Source organism: Trachypithecus francoisi, unplaced genomic scaffold, assembly GCF_009764315.1.
Source record: "Trachypithecus francoisi isolate TF-2019V2 unplaced genomic scaffold, Tfra_2.0 Lachesis_group16, whole genome shotgun sequence".
NCBI classification, from domain to species: Eukaryota; Metazoa; Chordata; class Mammalia; order Primates; family Cercopithecidae; genus Trachypithecus; species Trachypithecus francoisi.
In genome coordinates, this window is record NW_022681461.1 from 50,331,710 (window position 1) to 50,358,802 (window position 27,093).

The 27,093-nt window shown below is 42.7% G+C and overlaps 1 long non-coding RNA gene across 1 annotated transcript in view; it reads right to left on the minus strand.

Moving 5' to 3' along the window:
- LOC117098632 overlaps positions 1–27,093 on the minus strand; it is a 44,105-nt gene that overhangs the window by 1,097 nt on the left and 15,915 nt on the right. The gene's annotated exons all lie outside the window — the stretch shown is intronic.

Genomic DNA, 27,093 nt, shown 5'->3' on the forward strand with positions numbered 1-27,093 from the left:
TTGCCCTTTCTATATTGTGCTTCCTGCCCTACAGCTACCTCTTGGGTAACTGTCCCAAGGGTTCTTTTCTTCACCTTTCTAATCCTTACATGCTCTGCCGTCAATCATTATAAATGCTGTAGGATTCCTAATCCAACTGTGCAGTTCTTAGGTTCGGGGAGAGGTTGGGATCAGATTTTGTAGGACTGTGCATTCAGTGAGGGCTTTCTGATACCCTGGAGATGATTCATCTACCATACCTAGACAGCAGAAGCAACCTCTGGAGGTAATGAATTGCAAGCAAACTTGTAGTTCTTTTTACTCTTTTTATTTGCTCCTGCCATGCCCATTGAGCACGAAATGGTCCCAAGGGTAGAAAGAAATGAAACCAAAAAGAAAAAAACAATAATAAAACTCCAGCATGTATATACACACACACATACACACACCTAAGGTGAATGAGCATGCAGAGCCAGTATTATTCTCTTTGCACAATTAAAAGATTCCTGTATTTGCCTTTGGTTACAGAAAGCTTAATCATTTCAGAGAATTAGAGACTTCAGCACTTTCAGCTTGTGTAAATGAGAGGCACTATCAATCTGTTTTTAAATTGGTTGTGGGTCGTCTGAGGTCTACTATTTCAGCTTATACCCAATGCCTAGAAATTTTCCAAAGTCCCTTGTTCAGCAGTATATACAGCCAGACTGGTTTGATCCCAAATGCAATTAGTGACAAATACATGGTAATATTAAAACATATTTTTTAAGGCTCAAAGATTTAGGAACAAATACACTCCAAAAAGTAGGATAAACACTCAATCTCTAGAAACTTCAAGGTCCCAAGTTAAAATCTACCTCTTTATAGTTTTCAGTCACATTGAAAGTCCTGGTGCACTTTCTTTTTCTATAGTTGACTTAACTCTACATCTGTGGTCCCAATCCTTCTGATCATAACAGATGCATTAGTACTGCAGAAAGGAAAAGGCATTGGTGTTAGGATTAAGCTCCTGCCTTAAACTAATGGTGTGGCATTGGGGCTCTGAAAAGAATCATGTTTATAAGTACAAAAAGAGAGGTGATTTTAAACCAGACTGAGTGGAGTTTGAATCCCAGATCTGCCGGTACTGACTTTTATTAACTAGGCCAGTTTCTTTAACATCTCTAAATTTCTTTCTTCCTCATCTGTAAAATGAGAGCAAAAGTACCCAATTTATCAGTTCGTTATGACAACTAAATAAAATAATATATGGAAATGACCTGGTACATAGCAAACCCTCAATAAATAACGGTTCCCATTCCCTGGGCCTCTGGTTTTTCTAAAATGAGTGGGCTCATTGGCTTGACATCACCATACAGAAACAGTGTTTTCCATGACACTGGCATGGGCCCTTAACTCATGGAGTCTGTGTGTAAATAGCTAAGAAAAGGGGGCTGTCCAAAAAGATTCTTAAGACCTAACTACAAAGAGCAAGGTGAGTGCTGAGAATAAATCAAAAGTGTCCTTACCTTAAAACCTTTTTGCATTACAGTTTTCCTCTTCCTAAACTCCTCCCCCAAGCCCCCACACACACCCCATGTAGTAGGGAGAATAATGACTCCCAAAGATGTCCAAGTCCTAACACCCAGAACTGTGATATGTTACATCACATGGGAAAAGAGACTTTGCCAATATGATTAAATTAATACCTGTGATGATCAATTTTGGCTGTTAACCTGACCAGATTAAGGGATACCCAGATAGCTGGTAAAGCATTAATTACTCTCAATGCTTCGGTAAGCACAGAGCCTATCCCTCCTCTGTTGAAAGAGAAACACAGGTGGTTTGGCATTTGATTAGAATGATTGGGCTGCCCCAAGTTTATCTTTGAGGGTGTTTTCAGAGGAGACTGGCATGTGGGTCTGTGGACTGAGTGAGGAAGATTCGCCCTCAATGTGGGCAGGTGCCAATCAACAATTGGGGTCTGGATGGAACAAAATGGTACAAGAAGGGCAAATTCCTGCTCTCTCTTCTGGAACCAGGACACTCTTCTGTCCTCAGACGTCAGCACTCTAAATTCTCTGACCTTTGGGCTCTGGGGTTCACACCAGAAGCCCATGGGCCTTTCAGCCTTTGGCCTCTGACTAATAATTTCACCATGAAGCCACGCTATTGGCTTTTCTGGTTCGCCAGCTTGCAGATGGTCTGTCACGGGTCTTCTCAACCTCCATTATCTTGTAAGCCAATTTCCCTAATAAATCTCCTATCTATCTATCTATCTATCTATCTTTCTATCTACCTATCTATCTAATGTCTGTCTGTCCATCCACCCATCCATCCATCCATCCATCCATCCATCCATGCTACAGATTGTGTCTCTCTGGAAAGCCCTAACTAAAACATTAAGTAAAAGACTCTGAGATGGTGAGATTATGCTGGGTTATCTGGGTGGTTAAAGGGACTATTAAACATGGAAGAGGGAGACAGAAGGAGAGAGTCAGAGGGAAATGAAACCTTGGAAGAATGGTAAGAGAGATGCAACACTGCTGGCTTCCAAGATGGAGGAAGGAACCATAAGCCAAGGAACGTGAATTTTTTCCAAGAACTGGAAAATGCAAGAAAACAGATTCTCCCCTAGAGCCTCCAGGAAAAATTGAAGCCCTGCTGATACCTTGATTTTAGCCCAGTGAGACCCATTTTAGATTTCTGACTTCCGGAATTGTAAGATTAAAAGATTATGTTATTTTAAGCCACAAAATTCGTGGTAATTTGTTACATCAGCAATAGAAAATTAATGCACACAGATATTACTATAACTATTTTGATAAAATCACATCATCCCAGCCCTAGAGAAAATTCTTTTTAATCATACTACTATGTGGGAGGATTAAATTTTATTAACCAAAAAAAATTAAAGTTTGTTTTTAATATATTTATCACGCTCCCCCTACCATGCCCAGCCAAGATAGGAGATGAGCAGTGGTTGAAGAAAAACCCTTGGAAGCTCCTCAAACAATGAATGAGTTATATGCCTACTGTTTGGGACAGAGTCAGAGACATTAACTGAAACTTCATAATCTCAAGTCTCTGGAGAGAGACTTGAGATCCAAATAGTCCCCAGTAATCATCTCGAGTCTTAATCATCTCAAGTCGATTAATCATCTCAAGTCTCTGGAGAGAGACTTCAGATCCAAACAGTCCCCAGTAGCTATGATTTGAATGTTTGGCCTCTCCAAAACTCATGTTGAAATTTAATTGCCATTGTAACAGTATTAAGAGGTAAGACCTAGCAGGGCGCAGTGGCTCATGCCTATAATCCTAGCACTTTGGGAGACCAAGGTGGGAGGATTGCTTGAGCCCTGGAGTTCGAGACCAGCCTGGGCAACATGGCAAAACCCCATTTCTACCAAAAATATGAAAATTAGGTAGGTGATATAGCACACATCTGTAGTCCCAGCTACCCAAGAGGCTGAGGTTGGAGGTCACCTGAGCCTCAGAGGTTGAGGCTGCAGTGAGCCATGATTGTGCCACTGCACTCCAGCCTGTGTGACTGAGTGAGACCCTATCTCAAACAAACAAACAAACAAACAAACAAACAAATAAATAAAAGGTGAGATCTTTAAGAGGCAATTAGGCCACGAGGGCTCCAACCTCATGGGTGGACTTAGTGCCATTTTAAAAGGGCTGGTTTAGCCCTTCTTGCCCTCTCTTGCCCTTCCACTTCCTGCTATGGAATAATGCAGCAAGAAATCCATCGCCAAATACTGGCACTTCAATCTTGGACTTCAAAGACTCTAGAACTTGGAGCTAATAAATTTCTGTTTATTATGAATTACCCAGTCTCAGGTATTCTGATACAGCAGCAACAATGGACTAAGAAGCCAGTCATCCAAAAGAAAACTTACTAATTACGAAAGTTAATGGGGAATAATAACTTTTAAAGGTGAGGTGTAGGCAACCTTTTGTAACACTAGAGATCTTAGCTTCTGGGTGGCTAAATAAAATTAGATATCAATTTTCAATTTCATTTTGTAGAAATCCGTATGATATACGTCAGAATTAAAATACGATCTATCTTAGTTCATTTTGTTCTGCTATAACAGAATACCGTAGACTTCATAACTTCTTTTTTTCCATCTCCACTGCTTTTATTTTTTTGTTTTTATTTTATTTTTTTATTTCAATAGGTTTGTGGAGAACAGGTGATGTTTGGTTACATGAATAAGTTCTTTAGTGGTGATTGCTGAGCTTTTGGTGCACCCATCACCCAAACAGTGTACACTGTATCAAATGTGTAGTCCTTTATTCCTCACCACCCCTCACCCTTACCCCTGAATCCCCAAAGTCCAATGTATCATTCTTTTTTTTTTTTGAGATGGAGTCTCACTCTGTCGCCCAGGCTGGAGTGCAGTGGCGCAATCTCGGCTCACTGCAACCTCTGCCTCCTGGGTTCAAGCAATTCTCCTGTCTCAGCCTCTTGAGTAGCTGGGACTACAGGCACCCGCCACCACACCCAGCTAACTTTTGTATTTTTAGTAGAGACAGGGTTTCACCATATTGGCCAGGATGGTCTCGATCTCTTGACCTTGTGATCTGGCCGCCTCAGCCTAGCAGTAAAGTGCTGGGATTACAGGCATGAGCCACCGCATCTGGCCCAATGTATCATCCTTATGCCTTTGCATTCTCATAGCTTAGCTCCCACATATAACTGAGAACATATAATGTCTGCTTTTCCATTACTGAGTTATTTCACTTAGAATAATTGACAAACTTCATAATTTTCTACAAATGGAAATGTATTTAGCTCATGGTTCTGGAGGCTGGGAAGTCCAATATCAATGGGCTGGCATCTAGCAAGGGCCTTCAGGTTGCATCATCCTATGGTAGAAGTGCAAAAATTAGGATAGGCCAGCAAGCACGCATAAAAAGAAGAGTGCCAGGGTCAGACTTGCTTTATAAAAGCCCATTCTCTCCAAAACTAACCCACTCCTGCAATAACAACACTCATCCATTCATGAGGGCACCACCCTCATGACCCAATCACCACCCGTTAGGCCCCACCATCCAACACTGCTGAATTGGGGATTACGTCTCCAACATGTGAATTTGGGGGGATACATTTAAACCACAGTACTATCATAACTGTATTTTCGTTTTTCTATAAAGTTTACTATCTTCCACTGGTAAAGTAAAGCCTGGCCATTTTGAAAACTTGTAGAAAACACCAAATCTTTTTTTTTGTTTTTGTCATTTAGAGACGAAGTATCGCTCTGTTGCCCAGGCTGGAGTGCGGTGGCGCATTCTTGGCTCACTGCAAGCTCCGCCTCCCGGGTTCACGCCATTCTCCTGCCTCAGCCTCCCGAATAGCTGGGACTACAGGCGCCCACCACCACGCCCAGCTAATTTTTTGTACTTTTAGTAGAGACAGGGTTTCACCATGTTAGTCAGGATGGTCTTGATTTCCTGACCTCGTGATCCACCAACCTCCTAATCCACCCACCTCGTGATCCACCCGCCTCGGCCTCCCAAAGTTCTGGGATTACAGGCGTGAGCCACCGTGCCCGGCCACCAAATCATTTTTTAAGTAACTCTATAAACAAAAGACAACATTGCTAACATGTTACATTTCCTCTGTAGAGATAGGAAAAGGCAGCCCCCCCCAAAAGAGAAATAACCCTGTAATACTATTACTCTCTGACCAAGCTTGCTTCCAGCTTACTCAGAGTTTTACTTGTAAGCAAATAAATAAAACTGACATCACAGGTTCCACTGGGGTTGGACAAACATGGTTGAATCTTGGTTTTGGTGTGTCCTACCTATGTGACCCCGGCAGATGAGTTACTCCCAGCAGCCGAAGTTTCCTTGTCTCTAACATGAGAATAATCAGACCTATTCCAGGCTGTGCATGAGGACTGAAGACCAAGTGTCTAGCACAGTGTCCAGTAAAGGAAAGTGGTCATTGTTGGCTCACAAGTAATTTTTTCAGGAATTCTCCAGCAGAATTGTTTTCAGGATTCCTAGCAAATTTACTGGCCACTGGCACCTCAGAGCTAACCATAGCCCTGCTGCCTGCATGAGAAGCACATCTACCTCAGCACAGCCCAGAAATAACCATCTAATATCTACAACTGGAGAAGTGCTTATTTTCCATTTATGAAACCTTATCATGAGCATTATCTCATTTCATATTTGGGCACCAGCCTGTATAAAATGGAAACCATCAAGCTGAATTTGTTTAGAATCTGCCATCTGGCTGCTTCTCCCTGGCTCCCTGAATGAACTCCTTCTGCCGGAATGTTCTCACCCATCCTTTTCCCACTCTCTGCCCCTCGTCACGCCCTCCTAGGTGTCTGCACTGAAGTTAGTACATTTTTCCACTGCCATGTGTGCCTTTCTACTCTGCAGGGTTGGTTTTGAATCTTTTTTTCCTAATCTTGAGAACAGGAACCACGGTGTTTTATTCTTCCCAAGGCTTGGCAGAGCAGCACTTGGTAAATGTCAGTTAATGTTCACTGAGGGAAGAAATAAATCAGGGTGGAATAAATGGGTGGATAAACGAAATGGGTAAATTCATGAATTGTCCTCAATCCACTGGAGCCTACACCTGTACTATCACTGGGTGTTTCTTGTACCTAACCCATTTCAAAATTCATGTGCACATTTTTGTTTCTTCACTACTGGTTTGTTCTGAGGTTAACCTGGAAGGATAGTCAGCAATAAAATTAATCAGGACCTGGGTGGAGGAGACTGAGAGAGAAGAATTCTTTTCTTTTTGGTGGGGGTGGGGGTGAGACAGGATCTCACTCTGTTGCCCAGGCTGGTCTTCAGTGATGTGATTATGGCTCACTGTAGCCTTCACCTCCTGGGTTCAAGCAATCTGCCCACCTCAGCCTCCTGAGTAACTGGGACCACAGGTGTGCACCACACCTGGCTAATTTTTTAATTTTTTGTAGAGCCTAGGGTCTTACTATGTTGCCAGGGATGGTCTCAAACTCCTGGAATCAAGCAATCCTCCCACCTTGATCCCTCAAAAGCGCAAAGATTATAGGCGGGAACCATTGCACCCATCAGGGAAGGATTCTTCACATGCTTTCTAGTGAAAAATTAGGAAGCTGGCAAAATTCCAGGGGCACCTTCACACTGTGCTTCCTGTGAATAGCAGTCCTGAATCACTGTGCCCTACGTGTTTACATGAATGATGCTCTTTGTAGTAGCCAGTGCTGGTAGCTAGCACTAACTTTACCCTATAATATGTGCTCCATTTGGAAGACTTGCAATGTTCCTTGGTGCCACTGGGACGAAGCCCACCCCGAACACTTCCATTGTTGCAGGAAGCAAACCTGCTTCTCCTCTCCCTTGTGCTCTCCTGGATATCCCCTCATAAGGCTCTAACACAGTGAAGGCTTTACGTGAACTTCATGTCTGGCTGGGCAGATGCAATCTCCTCTCTTGCTCAGAAGTTTGGATGGTTTCCTTTCTTGCTCTGCGCCTCTGAGCTGGCCCGGGTATCTGGAATAACTAGCTCTTGACGAGAGAGACCCAATGCCTCTTCCTCCTGCCAATTTGACATCTATCACAGTCAGCCCTGAGGGCCCCCATCCCAAGCAACACAAGGCATTGCATGAGCCCAGAAGATGCTCAGGTGTAACAAAGGCAGTTAGGAGCAAGGACACGAAAGGAAAAACACCTCTGTTGAAATGTCAGTTCTGACACAACCTCTCTGCGCCTCAGTTTCCACACCTATAAGGTTAGCATAAGTATCTACTTCACAGTTCCCTTGAGAGGAGGATTACATGAGTTCCTGTTTGTAAAGTACTTTGAACAAAGTAATCCCCTTTTCTCAAATAACTCAGTTCTCTCATCCATAGTGGGCAGGGTCACCAAAAGGCCAAAGGCCAGGGCAGCCGCTCCTGCTTCATGTGCTGCAGCAGAATTTGCCCTTCTCCAAAGATTTTCCGTAAGAAAACATCAAGTCAAGAACTTCTGAAACAAATCTGTCCTTGGTGGAATGCTGGCATGAAAAGAGATGGAGCTGAAGTATCAAACACAACTGGCGTTCAATTCTGTGTCCATCACTTACTAACTATGGAAATTTGGACAAAAGATAATCTCAGTTTTGGGTTCCTCCTCTGGTAAATGAGAGCAATCAATCATATCTACATCATATAGTGTCCTTGTGATATTTGAGATCATATGAAAAATAACCTGTGGTAAAATATAGGTGCTCAATATGTGTTTCTTTTTTTCCTGAGCCTAAACTTTTCATTTTATAGAAAACAGAGGCCTAAAGGAGTTAGGCAAGTTACTTAATCCCTGCAAAAACCAACATGCCTGTAAAAAAGAGAAGGTGGTATTAATGCCTTCCAGAGGTCTATCAGTTCTAAAATGCGTAATCTCTGAGTTCAGGATGGCGCAGGAGTCACTGTTGGACTGTTGGAGAATCCTAAGCCACTCCGGCAATGAGCACAGAGGCCTATCTAGGATTCACCCATGCTCCCGGCCCTGGTACATTTGGGTCTATTAACAAGGGTCTTTCACCACCTGAGGATACATCCAGGCCAGCTGGAGAAGCAGCCTCCTGCCAAATGGCTCTGCTCTTGCAGCAGGCTACAGCGGGAGATCCATATCAATGGCCTGCACTTCTGGAGGTTTCCTCATCATGTGAAGATTAGAAAGAAAGGACATCTATGGCTTCTGTCAGAGCAGCCAGCAGTGGGTGAACAGGCACAGTCTACTGTGTGGATTCCTGGCAAAAGCAGGGCATCTATGGGCCCGGGTTATTGACTGTCATAAAAGGGAGCTGAAGAATAGTTGCCCAGTCTCTGGGTGTTCCCTATAGCCCAAGACCTAACTCATTCTCCAGATGACTGCTCTTCTCACAGTTATAGTTCTTAGGCCAAGAAAATCCCTTTGATAACTGCTTTTCTAGTTTCCACAAAGACCTCGGTACTTTTTTTTTTTTTTTTTTTTGGCACATCTACTAAGCACCTAAAAATGTTTCTTTCCAGGAAAATTCAGGGGACACACAAAACTATAAACAATGGCATCCCAAAACTTGCTGAAATATCAGAGCTACATTTCACAACCTTTATTTTTCTGAAAGTGAGTCTAGGTTCTACACAAACAAATTTGAAAATCTCTGCATCCTTGGAGATTCACAGTGCACTTTAACATAGCCAAGACACTGAGCAGTACTATCATTAAAAGGAAGCTAGGCCAGGTTCAGTGGCTCATGTCTGTAATTCCAATACTTTGGGAGGCTGAGGCAGGAGTATCACGTGAGGCCAGAAGTTTGAGACCCACGTGGGCAACAGAATGAGACCCCATCTCCACAAAAATAAATTAATCAGTTAGGCATAGTGGAACACATCTGTAGTCCTAGCTACTTGGGTAGTTGAGGCAGGAGCATCACTTGAGCCCAGGTGTTCAAGGCCAGCCTAGATGACAGAGCAAGACCCTGTCTCTTAAGAAATGAAAAACAAAAATGAAAAAAAAAAAAAAGCTAGTTTGGTTTAACTGACAAAACATCATAAAAATTATAAAACAGAATATTTTTGAAACAAATTTCTGTAAAGACACAAGTGTTCTTCTGACCCAATTTGGAAAATGCCAGCCTATAATATTTTAAGTGGATATTAAATTAAATGGCTTCTTTAATCACGAAGATATTTACATCATATAGCAAATCTAGTTTTCACAATAACCATCACCATCCCCACCCTCTAACCCCCACACCAGCTCAAATTTGTTCAGGTCTCCTGGTAAGTTTGGAATAAGAATATGGCAATTGCTTGCCCAGATGCCCCTGAAAACTCACCTTCAGGTCAGTGAGCTCAGAATGCTGGTATCTCCTAGTACATGTCTGGCCAAGACTCCCCAGTGCCATCACCACCCCACAGCTACACTTTCCTGTCAGGCTTTTTGGTGGTAGGAGAAGAATAACACTTTGAAAAAGGGGTTCCAGCCTTTAACAGAGCCTAGGTGCTCAGGGAAGACCCTAAGGGGAGGCATTGGACGCTTCACCTTTTCATGTGCTCTGGTAACACTTTTTGAGTGCACATTCCCCAAGCCCAGCACCGTGTCTGCCACATAGTAGGTAATGAATACATTGTACTTGACATATTGCAGGACTACATTCCATTTAGAGAATGTTGGCCTCTCATTTATGAAGTTGCCAAGAGGAAACACAATTTCTTTTTTTTAATTTTGTGTGTCAAGAATCTATAGAGGGCTTGGTTCACGGACCTAAGAAGAGGGGGTGAATGAGTCAACCGAGTAAAGAGTAAATGACTTTGAGCTTTCTCATTGGCCTTTCCTACTGGGTGCCAGGAAGTGAGAATGGGGCCCTCAAACTCTCTCAATTGCCTTTAACCTCTCCATCCCACTGGGTTGCCTGGCCCCTACTTTTCTTCTCCCTCGTGATGTTTCATGCACTTCCTCCCCCACAGCCAGATTATCTGCTATTCAGCTCCTTTGCCAGAAGGAGGGAATGGGAAATGAGTAGCCTGAGGTGCAAGTGAACTCCCTTAGCCACATTAGCTTAAGAAGATTAACACTGATATGGGAAGCAGGGCTTGGGATGTGCTCCCTCTCAAGCTCAGGTGTGGGTTGTTGACACTGCATTGAAAGCTGAACATAGGGTGGAGCAGAGGAGAGGGCGCTCCCTCAAAGTCAATAGTCCCATGGTCTTCTTCCTCTACATCAGGCCTTATGCCCCACCGCTATGGTTTGAATGTCCCCTCCAAAAGTCATGTTGAAACTTAACTCCCAATCTGGCAGTATTGAGAGATGGGGTCTTTAAGAGGTGATTGAGTCATGAGGGCTCTGTCCTTGTAAATGGACTAATTTATTTATGGATTAATGAATTAATAGGTTAATGGATTAACAGGTTATCATAGGAGTGGGACTGAAGGGTTTATAAGAAGAGGAAGAAAGATCTGAGCTAGCACACTCAGCTCTTTCACCATGTGATGCTTTGCACCTCCTCAAAACTCTCAGAGTCTCCACCAGGAAGAAGGCCCTCACCAGATCCAGCCCCTCAGTCTTGGACTTTTCAGCCTCTGTAACTGTGACAAATAAATTTAAATAGCCCAGTTTTAGGTATTCTGTTATAAGCAACAGAAAACAGACTAAGACATCTACTTCTTCAGGCTTGCCTCTCATGTAAAGGATTCAGGCATCTTTCCAGGGTCCATTTGAATATACTCAGTTCAGATATTTTCCCATTTGTCCCTGACTCATTGTAGGCAGTCTCTGACCCAAAATAAATGGTATGTATGTGGAGGAACTATGAAAGAGAACTCTTAAGGGAGTACCATTCTGGGACATTCAGTTTTCAACATTTAAGGATATCATCTTCAACAGCTAGCTAACAAGAGTTGAATCCACTATGGACCCTTTTACAGCTAAGGATTTTTGTTATTGTTGCTAAGAAGTATTTTTAGGTACAATTTGGCAGTTAAGGATGCAATATTTGCTGCTTTGACAATTTAAAAGTGACCTCAATGGATTTCTGGGGTGGGAGTTGTTTTTTGCCTGAAGCATGAATTTTTATGCCTCACCTAAGTTGGTGTGCAGGAGGGAGTCTTAACCATGGAGGAGTCTAGACACGCATAAAATCTCAACAGTTTTGTGGCTCTCCCTTAATATAAATGCATATGAATCTTTCCAGCACGCTGGAGGGCAGGTATTTTTATCCCTGCTGTATAGGTAAGAAAAGGAGATGCATCCATGATGTTGGAAACTGGGGATATGGCTATCTCAGGAATATCCCTACTATACCATGGGTCTAAATCCAAATCCCCAGTGCCTCATTCCTCAGCTCATCTCCTCCTCCCACCCATGACTCTCCTGAACTTCATTTCTCTGTTCTCAGCAAGTAAAAGCTTCAAAGGCAGGTGGGGTACAGCGAGAAGGGGCACGAGTGAAAGGAGGAGTGTTCTGGGTGTCTCTCTTCATTCCCAGCAGCTCTGTTTCATCTGCTTTTTACCCCTGGTAGCAGATGGCCTTTAATATCCAGGTAAGAGCAAACCAAACCCCTATTCTACAACCAAGAAGTACGACCTATTCCCCTGACCCCCACCAAGATTTTTTTTCAATTTCTTAAAGGCTTACCTTCTGGTAGTCACCTCTATATCATACTTTGTTTTTACTACATTTGTCAGTCTGAGTCATATGGCTTCTTTGTTGCTTTTGTTTTTTATCTTCTTCTTGGCATTGACCCAAACAAAGGACTTGACCCCTTTCCTGTTGATACCTGGTCTTAGTCTGTTTTGTGTTCCTATAATGGGATACCTGAGCCTGAGTAATTTGTGAGAAAAGAGGTTTATTTAGTTCACAGTTCTGCAGGCTGGGAAGTTCAGGTGCATGGCCCTGCCTTCTGGCAAGATCTTTCATGCTGCATCACAACATGGTGGAGAATTTCAAAGGGGAAGCAGATGTGTGAAGAGGGAAGACCAGAGGGGCATCTTGGCTTTACAATGACCTACTCTAGCAGGAACTAATCCATTCCTGCAAAAAATAATCCAGTCTTATCAGAGGGAGAGCTCATTCACAACCACCAGAAGGGCATCAATCTATTCATGAGGGATCCAACTGCACGACCCAAACAGCTTCCACTAGGCTCCACTTTCCAACTCTGCCACACTGGGGAATCAAATTTCAACATGCATTTTGGTGGGAATAAACAAACCATAGCACTACCCTTCCCTATCTCACACATAAAGGAGATGTTTAGGCTATAACTTTACTGTAGAGTTGGGAATAATGGTAAGGAGTTTCCTATGTACCTCACAGGATGTAATTTAAGAGAATTAGTCATAACTATTCATGACAAGCCCTGTTACTCAGCCTCTCCATCCTTCTTCCTCCTCTCTCTTTGCTACCCATCCCCACCATCAAATTCAAGTTTATTACTTACAGAAAGCCTTTAGCTGTTTCTTGGTTGCCTTCTCCCTGAAGGTGACTTAGCAAGGTATTTCCCTAAAATAAAGTGCTTTCCTGAAGGAGCTCTGGTCTCTGCTAGAAAGGTAATGATCTTTCCCAGCCCAATGGCATACTTACTCACTCATTCATTCATTCATTTACTCATTCAACAAATATTTATTGAGTGCTTGCTATGAGAAAGACTCTGGGGATTTAACAGTTGACAATGGGACAAAAACCCGTCACCATGGAGTTCACATTCTAAGGGAACTTTGCATAAACTTCATTTTAAAAACAAAAATGTTTTTATACAATAAAATTTGAAAGCTGATGTCTTCAAATGTTTTTCAGAAGGCATTTAGAATTCTACTATTCCTGCCTAGTCTTCTTAAATAAATGGGGAACAGAGGGAAGAACTTGCCTTTGTTCTTTGGAATCCAGTTTTCTTTTTTATCTCCTTCCTTTTTGAAAGGACTGTTTTCTTCTCTGTTCCCTAGGTTGTGCTAGCCTCCTGTCTCCTGCTTAATCCTCCCTGAAATACACAAGACAGCACCATCCTCTTCATTCTATCTTACTCTTGCTTTAAGGTTACTGTCTCCAAGGGGTCATTCCCATAAAGGGCTCCCATAGAGCTTTTCCTGCACTCACCCACCACAGCACTCTCTCCTCTCCCATCTAAATTAATTCTCTTGCCCTATTTCGAGGATGTTGTCTGTGCTGGCTGGATGTGCTGCTTTGTAGATCATTAAACTGTCCCCCATATAATTTACAGATCCCTTCAATGATGCATGTCTGACTGTAGATGTCACCAACAGATGTCTAGGGAGTTACATCCCACCCAGAATATGCTCTCCTGCAGTTTCAAGAGTTAGACTGTGTGTCTTTATTCATCCTCTCCTCCTGGGCTAGTGGGTTTTGCCAGATCTATGCTGCTGCTGTTGCTTTCTTTTATGGGATTTCCTTTTTTATTTTTTCTGCTTATACTCCACAGATGATCTCTGAGAAATCACTTTACAAATGACTGAGATTATCAGCACACAGAAGGTCTCTCTCACTCACAGCACTGCTAGGTGCAATAGACAAATGATATCAGATGTGTTTCTGCAACTGATTTTGTTCCTGAAGCATCTTAGGAAAGAAAAGCTCAAGCAAGAGACTGGCACAGATGTTGAATTTTTTTTTAAAAGCAACTACAAACAACACACACTATCCAAATATTTTATTTTATTTTACTTGGACTCCGTTTTGTTATTAAAGAAAGGTTTGAATGAGCTTGCAAAATGCGTATAATATATAAAGAGGAGCAAAAAAGGACAAAGAAATTCAACTAAAAACAAAGAAAATTAGATTACCCATTTGTAAGTATATTGAAAAAATGTGTACTTAATTAGATTTGGTGCTGTGCTACCTAATGGCCAAAGCAAAGAGGAAAACATGGTCAGCTTGAGATGCCACCCATCTGGAGGAGGAAAGGTTAAATTATTAGGTCACATGCACTTTTTCACAAGAACTCTGGGCTATTTCTTACATTTTGTGGGTGAGGATCAGGAAGGATAATTATTCTGCAATGCTTAAGAGTCCTAAAGAATTGCCCTGCCCAAAATGCCAACTATACACCTTTGAGAATGGCTGATGTGCATAATTCATAGATGCTAAAAGTTAAAAACTAAAGAGTAAACCAGTAATTTGGGAGAAGCACTAGCAATAAAATTAGAAAATGAAGTCATTTTTGAGACCGCCTAAAAGAGGCTCAGTAGTATAGCAAACATCAAGATGCTCTAACAGATGTCAGAGGGAGATTTTTGTGATCATTCCTACCATCATCCAGAGATAATTGCTGTTTCAGAGTCTCATAGTTCGACCTGTCCCTTAATGTGGCAGTTCATCCTGACAAGTGTGTCTAGCTCAGCCTCCCTAACTTTTTATTCCAACTCCACAAATGTAAGCTGAGTACTAGGTAGTATTCTAGACACTACCCTGACACCCTGAAGGTTGAAAGACTAAACAAGACCCTATTCCTCTCTGAAAGAGATTATTTTGTAATAAGGTCATCATCCCCCCAAAGCAAGTTGGAAAACTGAGAAACGAAAACTGCATAGTCTGTAATATAACTCTCATATGAACCAGTCTTCAAATGAACCAATTGACTGATCAGGCAACTCAAAACAACAAAAAGAAGGAAAGCATAGCAGCCTAAAAGTAATAGCATCTCTTGTTCCAGTCACAGTTCCTTTGGTTGCCAGCTCTAGAAATCTACTCTGGCCCCCTACAGCAAAAAAGGGGTTTATTAGGACATTATCAGAGGCCCACTGAGAATGCATGGGAAGCTGAAGCCAATAGGAACAGCACTAGGAGATTCTCCATGGAGCCCAGTGGTGACGTCCTTAGCACATTGCAACTGCTGCAAGTAAAGGTTAAGAGCCCTTAGTGTGTTCTTTACTGGATCCTGATCCCAGGCTAGGATCCATTTGGCCAAGCCAAGCCTAGGTCACATGCCCACATCCAGGCTGTGAGGGTCTGGGAAGAAGAGGATCTATCATCAGTGACTTCCCCAGTGTGAGGCAGACTATGTGTCTAACTAATACCACACCCAAGAGAGGATGTGGACAGCCAAAAACCATGATGCTTGTCCCTGATGGAGCACAGGACACACTGCCCCAAAAATTTGGCTTCTTGGAAACTGAGGAAACAGCATAAGCAGAAAGGTCACTGTCTGACCCTGCCCCACCTTACTGTGTGAAAGTGAGCCATAAAAGAATTTTCTGACCTGCTTCCCCTAAAAGTAAGTTATAAAACTCTCATGCAACAGATGTCCTGTCTTATTCCCAGAGAAAAGAAACAAAGACACAGAGATGCCAAGAAGAATCTGAACAAACAGTATCCCAAGTGATATGATTTGCCTCCATGTCCCCACCTGAATCTCATCTTGTAGCTCCCATAATTCCTACTTGTTGTGGGAGGGACCCGGTGGGAGATGACTGAATCATGGGAGCAAGTCCTTCCCATGCCATTCTCATGATAGTGAATGGGTCTCATGAGATCTGGTGGTGTTAAAAACAAGAGTTTCTCTGCACAAGCTCTCTCTTTGCCTGTTGCCATCCACATAAGACATGACTGCTCCTTGCCTACCATGATTGTGAGGCTTCCCCAGCCATGTGGAACTGTAAGTCCAATTAAACCTCTTTTTTTTTGTAAATTGCCCAGTCTCAGGTATGTCTTTACTAACAGTGTGAAAATGGACTAATACACCAAGTTTCCCCAGTTTATTAATATTAAACCTTACCCCCATTTGTTCAATCATATTTCTACATAACTATCCATTCTCCATCAAACCTAAGCATAAAAAGACAGTTTTACCTATGGGTCTTCATTTCTGAAGGTTCTCATGTTAGACACAATTTAAATAAATTTGTTAGGCTTTTACTTGTTAATCTTTCTTTTGTAATATGGGTATCAGCCATGAGACTTGTGATGGATGAGAGAAAGATACGACTTTTTCTCCGTCATCCCCAATACCTAGTGATTTATGTCTCCACTCATTCAGTCAACAGATGTGTGCCAGATAGTGTTCTGAGCACTGAGGATAAAAGAGAGAATAAGCCAAAGTTCCTTCTCTCCTGACACTTATATTCTAGTGTGTGGGTGGGTAGGAGGTAGACAATGAACAAATAAATAGATAATGATGCCAGTTGTTGTGGCTTCAAGGACTATGGATATTACCAAAACAGGGGAGGGGAACCAGAAGTGCTGGGGGCCTGCTCTTCTATGTAGAGTGATTGTGGAGGAGATCATGTGGCTATGTGGGGGAAGAGGAGAGGAGCCAAGATTATGAAAGGCATTCTAGCTCACATGAAGGATTTTGACTCTGATTCCAAATAAGATAAGAATTCTTTAGAGAGTTTTGATCAAAAAAGTGTCCTGATCCAATTAATATTTTACTTCGGTAATTTTGGCTGCTGGTTTGAGAATTAGCTTTTGAGGTACAAGGGGAAAAGAGGACGGACTATTGTTAAACTCAGGTCTCTCCCAACTGTGATACTACACTGTGGAGTCAGAGTTCACAAGTAAAGGGAACCCTGGAAAGGATCTAGTCTAACACTATGAAGCAGCTCAGAGATGTGAAGGAACCACTGCAGTTCTGGGAAGGCTGAGGTGTGAGCCAGGCCTCCTTCCTTGTGCCTGGGCTATCTTCACTAAGTTACAATGATAACAGAAGAGGCTTTGTCCTTCTTTGTCCCCCAAGAATGGTGGACCATGGCTTCCTCATCTACCCAGATCTCTTGGGGATGAAGAAACTCTGCCCTTATCAGGCCCCTCCCTGCACTGTGGGATAAGCATGCCACAGTGAAGAAGCTTGGGTGGTAGTACTAGATGTCAGTCACTGTGCCTTTCCCAGCCACATCCGGCTGGAAGAGGTGACCCTTAGCAGCTGCCTTTTGTGATGCATGACTTTCTCCCTCAATCTCCACCTCAGCCAGACCCTAGATGACAGGATTAGGGGTGGACTCCTGATTCAAGGCAATATACCTGAGGCCTGGCCAGGGAGCTATGATAATGCAACCCAGCAGGAAGAGATGAGCACAGCCAATAGGATTCCTCTTCTGGCATCTGAACTAAGACATAACAACAGCAAGAAGTTCTCAGCAGCGGGGCCTGCAGCTAAATGTAAACATAGACATAGAGCTGGGTTAGGGGTTGTGGCAAACAAGTGAGGAGAGAGCAGACCTGCAGAGAAAAGAAAAGAGGTTTTGAATATTATGGAGGCCTTGAATATCATGGTACCTATGAAGGACACAGGAAATGGCTCGCTCACACTAATGCCAGAGCAGTTGCAAGAAAAATCACAAACTCCTTCCACTCAAATTCCTAGAATTACCTTGCCCTGAGGCCTGGTGGTTCTATTTTTTGTCAAAATGTGTATAGATACAGTGGCATCTGCTCCTAAATGTTTAGGCTTTAGAAATATCCACCTCTGCTCAGCTAGTCTGGCTTTCAGGCCACCACCGAGAAGACTACACCTAAGATAGTACCATACATTCCCATTCTTAGACACCCACTCACCTCCCAGTTCTGATGAGGTCTTTTTCCTCATGTCTCTATATCCAGGGCAAGCTTATAAACAATCTCATTTTACTCCAAGGATATGTTGATTGAGATATAGCTATAGTGATTGACATCTTTAAAAATCTACATGTGTATTAGTCCATTTTCATACTGCTATGAAGAAATGCCCAAGACTGGGTAATTTATAAAGAAAAAGAGGTTTAATGAACTCACAGTGTGACGTGGCTGGGGAGGTCTCACAATCATGGCAGAAAGTGAAGGAGGAGCAAAGGCACGTCTTACATGGTGGCAGGAAATACAGCATGTGTAAGGGAACTCCTCTTTATAAAACTATCAGATCTTGTGAGACTTATTCACTATCCTGAGAACAGCATGGGAAAAAAACCACCCCCATGATGCAATTACCTCCTACTGGGTCCCTCCCATGACACGTGGGGATTATGGGAGCTACAATTCAAGATAAGATTTGGGTGAGGACACAGCCAAACCATATCATTCTGCCCCTGGCCCCTGGACAAATATCCACTGCCCCGGTCCCTGGATAAATATCATGTCCTCACATTTCAAAATCAATCATGCCTTCCCAACAGTTCCCCAAAGTCTTAACTCATTTCAGCCTTCACTCAAAATGTCCAAAGTCTCATGTGAGACAAGGTAAGTCCCTTTGCCTATGAGCCTCTAAAATAGAAAGCAAGTTAATTTCTTCCTAGATACAATGGGGATACAGGTTTGGGTAAATGCAGGCATTACAAATGGGAGAAATTGGCCAATACAAAGGGGCTCCAGGCCCCATGTAAGTCCAAAATCCAGTGTAGTAGTCAAATTAAAGCTCCAAAATGATCTCCTTTGACTCCATGTCTCAGATACAGGTCACACTGATGAAAGAGTTGGGTTCCCATGGTCTTGGGCAGCTCTGCCCCTGTGGATTTGCAGGGTACAGCCCCCCTCCTGGCTGCTTTCATCAGCTGGCGTTGAGTGTCTGTGGCTTTTCCAGGTATGTGGTGCAAGCTATCAGTGGATCTACCATTCTGGGGTCTGGATTATGGTGTCCCTCTTCTCATAGCTCCACTGGGGAGTGCCCCAGTGGGGATTCTGTGTAGGGGCTCCCCCTTCACATTTCCCTTCTGCACTTCCCTGACAGATGTTCTCCATGAGGGCTCTGCCCCTGCAGCATACCTCTGCCTAGACATCCAAGGATTTCCATACATCCTCTGAAATCTAGGTGGAGGTTCCCAAACCTCAGTGCTTGACTTCTGTATACCTATGGGCCCAACACCATGTGTAAGCCACCAAGGTTTGGGGCTTGCACCCTCTGAAGCAATGGCCTGAGCTGTATGTTGGCCCTTTTTAGCCACTGCTGGGACACAGAGCACCAAATCCCAAGACTGCACAAAGCAGCAAGGCCCTGGACCTGGGCCATGAAATCATTTTTTCCTCCTAGGCCTCCTGGCTTGTGATGGGAAGGGCTGCCATGAAGTCCACTAACATGCCCTCGACATTTTCCCCATTGTCTTGGCAATTAACATTTGGCTCCTTATTACCTATGCAGATTTCTGCAGCCAGCTTGAATTTCTCCTCAGAAAATGGGTTTTTCCCATAAAAAACCTAGAAGAAAACCTAGGCAATACCATTCAGGACATAGGCATGGGCAAGGACTTCATGACTAAAACAACAAAAGCAATGGCAACAAAAGCCAAAATTGAAAAATGGGATCTAATTAAACTAAAGAGCTTCTGCACAGCAAGAGAAACTATCATCAGAGTGAACAGGCAACCTACAGAATGGGAGAAAATTTTTACAATCTACTCATCTGACAAAGGGCTAATATCCAGAACCTACAAAGAACTTAAACAAATTTACAAGAAAAAATAAATAAAACCCATCAAAAAGTGGGCAAGGGATATGAACAGACACTTCTCAAAAGAAGACATGTACACAGCCAACAGACAGATGAAAAAATGCTCATCACCACTGGCCATCAGAGAAATGCAAATCAAAACCACAATGAGATACCATCTCACACCAGTTAGAATGGCAATCACCAAAAAGTCAGGAAACAACAGGTGCTGGAGAGGATGTGGAGAAATAGGAACACTTTTACACCGTTGGGGGAACTGAAAACTAGTTCAACCATTGTGGAAGACAGTGTGGCGATTCCTCAAGGATCTAGAACTAGAAATACCATTTGACCCAGCCATCCCATTACTGGGTATATACCCAAAGGATTATAAATCATGCTGCTATAAAGACACATGGACATGTATGTTTATTGTGGCACTATTCACAATAGCAAAGACTTGGAACCAACCCAAATGTCCATCAATGACAGACTGGATTAAGAAAATGTGGTACATACACACCATGGAATACTATGCAGCCATAAAAAGGGATGAGTTCATGTCCTCCGTAGGGACATGAATGAAGCTGGAAACCATCATTCTGAGCAAACTATCACAAGGACAGAAAACTAAACACTGCATGTTCTCACTCATGGGTGGGAATTGAACAATGAGAACACTTGGACGTAGGGTGGGGAACATCACACACTGGGGCCTGTCATGGGGAAGGGGGAGGTGGGAGGAATAGCATTAGGAGATATACCTAATGTAAATGATGAGTTAATGGGTACAGCACACCAACATGGCACATATATACATATGTAACAAACCAGCACATTGTTCACATGTACCCTAGAACTTAAAGTATAATAAAACAAATTTTTTTAAATACATCAATAAATAAAAAGAAAATGGGCTTTTCTTTTCTATCACACATCAGGCTGAAAAATTTTTGAACTCTTATGCTCTGCTTCCCTTTAAAATATGAGTTCCAACTCCAAACCAGATCTTTGTCAATCAATAAAACTGAATGCTTTTATGAGCAACCAAGACACCTCTTGAATGCTTTGTTTCTTAGTAATTTCTTCCACCAGACACCGTAAATCATCTCTCGAGTTCAAAGTTCCACAGATCTCTAGGGCAGGGTTAAAATGCCACTAGTCTCTTTGCTAAAGCACAACAAGAGTCACTTTTGCTCCAGTTCCCAACAAGTTCCTCATCTCCATCTGAGGCCACCTCAGCCTGGACTTTATTGTCCACATCACTATCAGCATTTTGGTCAACGCCACTCAACAAGTCTCTAGGAAGTTCCAAACTTTCTCATATCGTCCTGTCTTCTGAGCCCTCCAAGTCTTTAGGAAGTTTAAACTTTCTCATATTTTCCTGTCTTCTTCTGAGCCCTCTAAACTGCTCCAACCTTTGCCTGTTACCCAGTTCCAAAGTCACTTTCACATTTGCATGTATCTTTACAACAGTACCCCACTCTACTAGTACCAATTTATTGTACTAGTCCATTCTCACACTGCTAATAAAGACATACCCGAGACTGGGTTATTTATAAAGGAAAGAGGTTTAATTGACTCATAGTTCCACAAGGCTTAGGAGGCCTCAGGACACTTACAATCATGGCAGGAGGGGAAGCAAACATGTCCTTCTTCATATGGCAGCAGGAAGGAGAAGAATGAGAGCAAAATGGGGAAAACCTGCTTATAAAGCCATCAGATCTCATGAGCCTTATTCACTATCATGAGAACAACATGAAAAAAAACCCACCCTCGTGATTTTATTTCCTCCCACTAGGTCCCTCCCAAGACACATGGGGATTATGGGAACTACAATTTAAGATGAGATTTGGATGTGGACACAGTCAAATCATATAAGCATATATTGTTTATTTAAGATCAGCCAGACATGGTGGCCCATGCCTGTAATCCCAGCACTTTGGGAGGCCAAGGCAGGTGGATCACCTGAAGTCAGGAGTTCAAGACCAGCCTGGCCAACATGGTGAAATCCCATCTCTACTAAAAACATAAAATTAGCTGGGCATGGTGGCGGATGCCTGTAATCCCAGCTACTCAGGAGGCCGAGGCAGGAGAATCACTTCAGCCCAGGAGGTGGAGGTTGCAGAGAGCTGAGATCATGCCATTACACACCAGCCTGAGCAACAAGAGTGAAACTCTGTCTCAAAAAATAAACAAAAATAAAAATAAAGGCTATCTTTTAAAAAGCTATGTTGATGATATTTTAAGTCCATCAACAATGTCTAACCAAGAAGTCTGGACAGCCGTCCTGCTGGACTAATAGCTTGCCTGACTTATAGAATTAAATGCCAAGGGATCTTGTATTCTTACTGTCTTGTGTAAAGCATAATTAGGAAGATAAGATTACATCTTAAGGGGTAGAAAAATTTTCCTTGGGTTACTGAACTGATCATTTCACCTCCACCATTAAAACAAGTGTTCCTTCCAGTGGTTTGCATAGCTGGTCATAAGCAGGTCTCTAGGTCTCAGGGACACACTCTCATTGATATCAATGATATAGATCTTCTAAGCTGAGTATTATAAAATTTGTCAGCAAAACCACTGAGGATCAGGACTTTGAGATTCAGCTTACTGAATGGTCCCATCTTTAAAATTCTCACATATATGCCCCTGCCAAACAAATGAAGGATTCTAAGCAGCAGGGTCTGGCGGGAAAAATAGACTATTGCCAATGGCAGAGGCATTGTCTTAGTTTGGGTTCCTAAGAAGCAGAGTCTGAGATGGGGATTCTTGAAAAAGTAGTTTATTAGGGGTGTGAGCTTGGGAGAAAGGGAGCAAAAAGGCTAAATGGGGCTCGGAAGAAAGTTAAACAACGATGTGGCTCAGGTGGCTCCAGTGTGATCCCACAGGGAGCCCTGGGATACAAATTACACCACAGAGGTGGTCCTATCTTCAGGCAAGTCGCCTTTTTTTTTTTTTTTTTTTTACCCCTTGTTAGTTATTGGCCTTCGGAGGTGAGGAGGTGGGTATATAATCTCTAGATCGAAGCAGCTTCCATCTGACCACAGGCAATTCTCTGCAGAAAAGGGTGCCATGAGCTATTAGCAGCCAATACAGCCCCAGATCACAGGGGGCACTAGCCTGGTGAGGGAGGTCTGAGCTGGGCATCTCAGATGTTGCCCTGAATGAGTGTGCAAGAATCAGTGGTGACCATCATTACTAAAGAGGAAAAAATCTCTGGTACTGGAGTCACATCAGATTTTGGGTTTATGGTTTTGTTTTTTGTTTTCATTTATGAACTTGGGTCCCTGTACTAGGTCAAATTGTGGGCTACCAAAAGACATGTCCACATCCTAAACACCAGAGGCTATGAATGTAGCCTTATTGGTAAAAGGGTTTTAGAAGACATAACCAGGTGAAGGATCTCAAGATGAGATCACCCTGGACTATCTGGTTGGGCTCTAAATCTAATGGCAACTGTCCTTATTAGAAACAGAAGACACAGATACAGAGGTGACAGCCATGTGAAGATGCAGACCATGCAGCCAGAAGCCAAGGGAGACCTGGAGCCACCAGAAGCAGGAGGAGACAAGGAATAGAATTTTCCCTAGAGCATTTGGAGGAACAAATGGTCTCTCTCTGTCACCCAGGCTGAAATGTAGCGACTCTATCTTGACTCACTGCAGCCTTGACTTCCTGGGCTCAATGGATCCCCCCATCTCAGCCTTCCAAGTAGCTGGGACTACAGGCATGAGACACCATGCCGGGCTAATTTTTGTATTTTTTGTTGAAACAGTTTCACCATCTTGCGCAAGCTGGTTTCAAACTCCTGGGCTCAAGCGATCCTCCAGCCTAGGCCTCCCAAAGTGCTGGGAATACAGGCATGAACCACCAGGCCTAGCCCAAGCATGAAGTTTTTAATAAAACACAACTACAACAGCACTCTTTATCTTATTTATACTTCTTAAGGAAACTATAAACTTTTTATACTTTTTAGTGAAGTATATACTTTTTACATATATTCAAATATGCACATATCATTAGGATAGAGCTTGATACATTTTCACAAACTGAACACAATCATGTAACCAGCACCCAGATCAAAAACAGAACATTACTAGCACCCCAGAAACTTCCACGTACTCCTTTCTCGGTCACTACTCTCCCACAAGAAAAACCGTGATGTTGATGTCTAATCACATCAGTTAACTTTGCATATCTTCAAACTTCATATAAATGTAATCATACAGTATATATTGTTTTATGTGTGTCTTCTTTTGTGCCACATAGTGTTGGTCAGATTTATCCATAATGTTACATGTAATGAACTGCTCAGCATCATTGTTGTATAGTATTTGATTTGGGGAATATCTCATAGTAGATCCATTCATTCTACTAATAATGGACATTTGGGTTGTTGTCAATTTTTAGCTATTGCAAATAGTGCTGCTATAAAAATTCTAGTTTATAGCTTTTGGCAAACATACATATAGAATAATCTTGGGGAAATTGATATCTCTACAGTATTAAATCTTCCAAAACATGAACAACATACATTTATTTAAGTCTTTTTAAAATTTCTCTCAATATTGTGTTGTAGTCTTCTTTGTTGAAGACTGGCACATTTTTCATTAGATGTATTCCTTAGTGTTTTATATTTTTGATGCTATTATAAATTGCACAGAGACTCTGTGGGATTTTAAGGAGATGAAACATTTTAATAGCCTGAGCTTTATTGCCTTTCTAGACAAGAATCCTAAAATTTTCTTTTATTAACATGATAGGAGGAGAAAGATTATTTAAATATCCCAAACTGTTAAAACTGACAAAAGGGAAAACAAATAAGACCAGAGGCTGCAATTAGCCAATTACAGTGCCAACTACAAATTCCAGTTTTCATTTCCAACAGTATCTAATAGGCCCCAAGAAACCTTTTCCCAGAAAAGGATCCAAAAGAAACAAGTTGAAATTCCATGGTTTGTGTAAAAGAAATAAATTCTTTTTTTATTCATCTCTGGCTAGAGAGTTGAGTACTTTTTCTGATTTCAAAAATTTGAAAGTGAGACAAAATCCAATATTTATACATTCGTATTATGTGTCAAGTGCATTTTACGTAATTATCTCTTAATTTTCATGACAAACCTACACACTGTTAGCATTTATTCAATTTTCTAGTTGAGGAATATGAAATGCAAGAGATTAATGCCCCGAATCATACTCCATCAGTGATAGAAATGCACATTCAGGAGGGGCGGAGCAAGATGGCCAAATAGGAATGGCTCCACTCTCCAACTCCCAGCGCGAGTGACACAGAAGACCGGTGATTTCTGCATTTTCAACTGAGGTACTGGGGTCATCTCACTGGGAAGTGCCAGACAATTGGTGCTGGTCAGCTGCTGCAGCCTGACCAGTGAGAGCTGAAGCAGGGCGAGGCATTGCCTCACCTGGGAAGCACAAGGGGGAAGGGAATCCCTTTTCCTAGCCAGGGGAACTGAGACACACAATACCTGGAAAATCGGGTAATTCCCACCCCAATACTACGCTTTAAGCAAACGGGCACACCAGGAGATTATACCCACACCTGGCCAGGAGGGTCCCACGGCCACAGAGCCTCCCTCATTGCTAGCACAGCAGTCTGTGATCTAACCGAAATGGCAGCAGCGAGGCTGGAGGAGGGGCGCCCGCCATTGCTGAGGCTTAAGTAGGTAAAAAAAGCCACTGGGAAGCTCGAACTGGGTGGAGCTCACAGCAGCTCAAGGAAACCTGCCTGTCTCTGTAGACTCCACCTCTGAGGACAGGGCACAGCTAAACAACAAAAGGGGAAGCAGCAGAGGCCTGTGAAGATGCGAACGACTCTGTCTGACAGCTTTGAAGAGAGCAGTGGATCTCCCAGCACGGAGGTTGAGATCTGAGAACGGACAGACTGCCTGCTCAAGTGGGTCCCTGACCCCTGAGTAGCCTAACTGGGAGACATCCCCCACTAGGGGCAGTCTGACACCCCACACCTCACAGGGTGGAGTACACCCCTGAGAAGAAGCTTCCAAAGTAAGAATCAGACAGGTACACTCACTGTTCAGCAATATTCTATCTTCTGCAACCTCTGCTGCTGATACCCAGGCAAACAGGGTCTGGAGTGGACCTCAAGCAATCTCCAACAGACCTACAGCTGAAGGTCCTGACTATTAGAAGGAAAACTATCAAACAGGAAGAACACCTATACCAAAACCCCATCAGTACGTCACCATCATCAAAGACCAGAGGCAGATAAAACCACGAAGATGGGGAAGAAGCAGGGCAGAAAAGCTGGAAATTCAAGAAATAAGAGCGCATCTCCCCCTGCAAAGGAGCGCAGCTCATTGCCAGCAATGGATCAAAGCTGGTCAGAGAATGACTTTGATGAAATGAGAGAAGAAGGCTTTAGTCCATCAAACTTCTCAGAGCTAAAGGAGGAATTATGTACCCAGCGCAAAGAAACTAAAAATCTTGAAAAAAGAGTGGAAGAATTGATAGCTAGAATAATTAATGCAGAGAAGGTCATAAATGAAATGACAGAGATGAAAACCATGACACGAGAAATACGTGACAAATGCACAAGCTTCAGTAACTGACTCGATCAACTGGAAGAAAGAGTATCAGCGATTGAGGATCAAATGAATGAAATGAAGTGAGAAGAGAAACCAAAAGAAAAAAGAAGAAAAAGAAATGAACAAAGCCTGCAAGAAGTATGGGATTATGTAAAAAGACCAAATCTATGTCTGATTGAGGGCCTGAAAGTGAGAGGGAAAATGGAACCAAGTTGGTAAACACTCTTCAGGATATCCTCCAGGAGAACTTCCCCAACCCAGTAGGGCAGGCCAACATTCAAATTCAGGAAATACAGAGAATGCCACAAAGATACTCTTCGAGAAGAGCAACTCCAAGACACATAATTGCCAGATTCACCAAAGTTGAAAGGAAGGAAAAAATCTTAAGGGCAGCCAGAGAGAAAGGTCGGGTTACCCACAAAGGGAAGCCCATCAGACTAACAGCAGACCTCTCGGCAGAAACTCTACAAGCCAGAGGAGAGTGGGGGCCAATATTCAACGTTCTTAAAGAAAAGAATTTTCAACCCAGAATTTCATAGCCAGCCAAACTAAGTTTCATAAGTGAAGGAGAAATAAAATCCTTTACAGATAAGCAAATGCTTAGAGATTTTGTCACCACCAGGCCTGCCTTACAAGAGACCCTGAAGGAAGCCCTAAACATGGAAAGGAACAACAGGTACCAGCCATTGCAAAAAAATGAAAAAATGTAAAGACCATCGAGGCTAGGAAGAAACTGCATCAACTAAC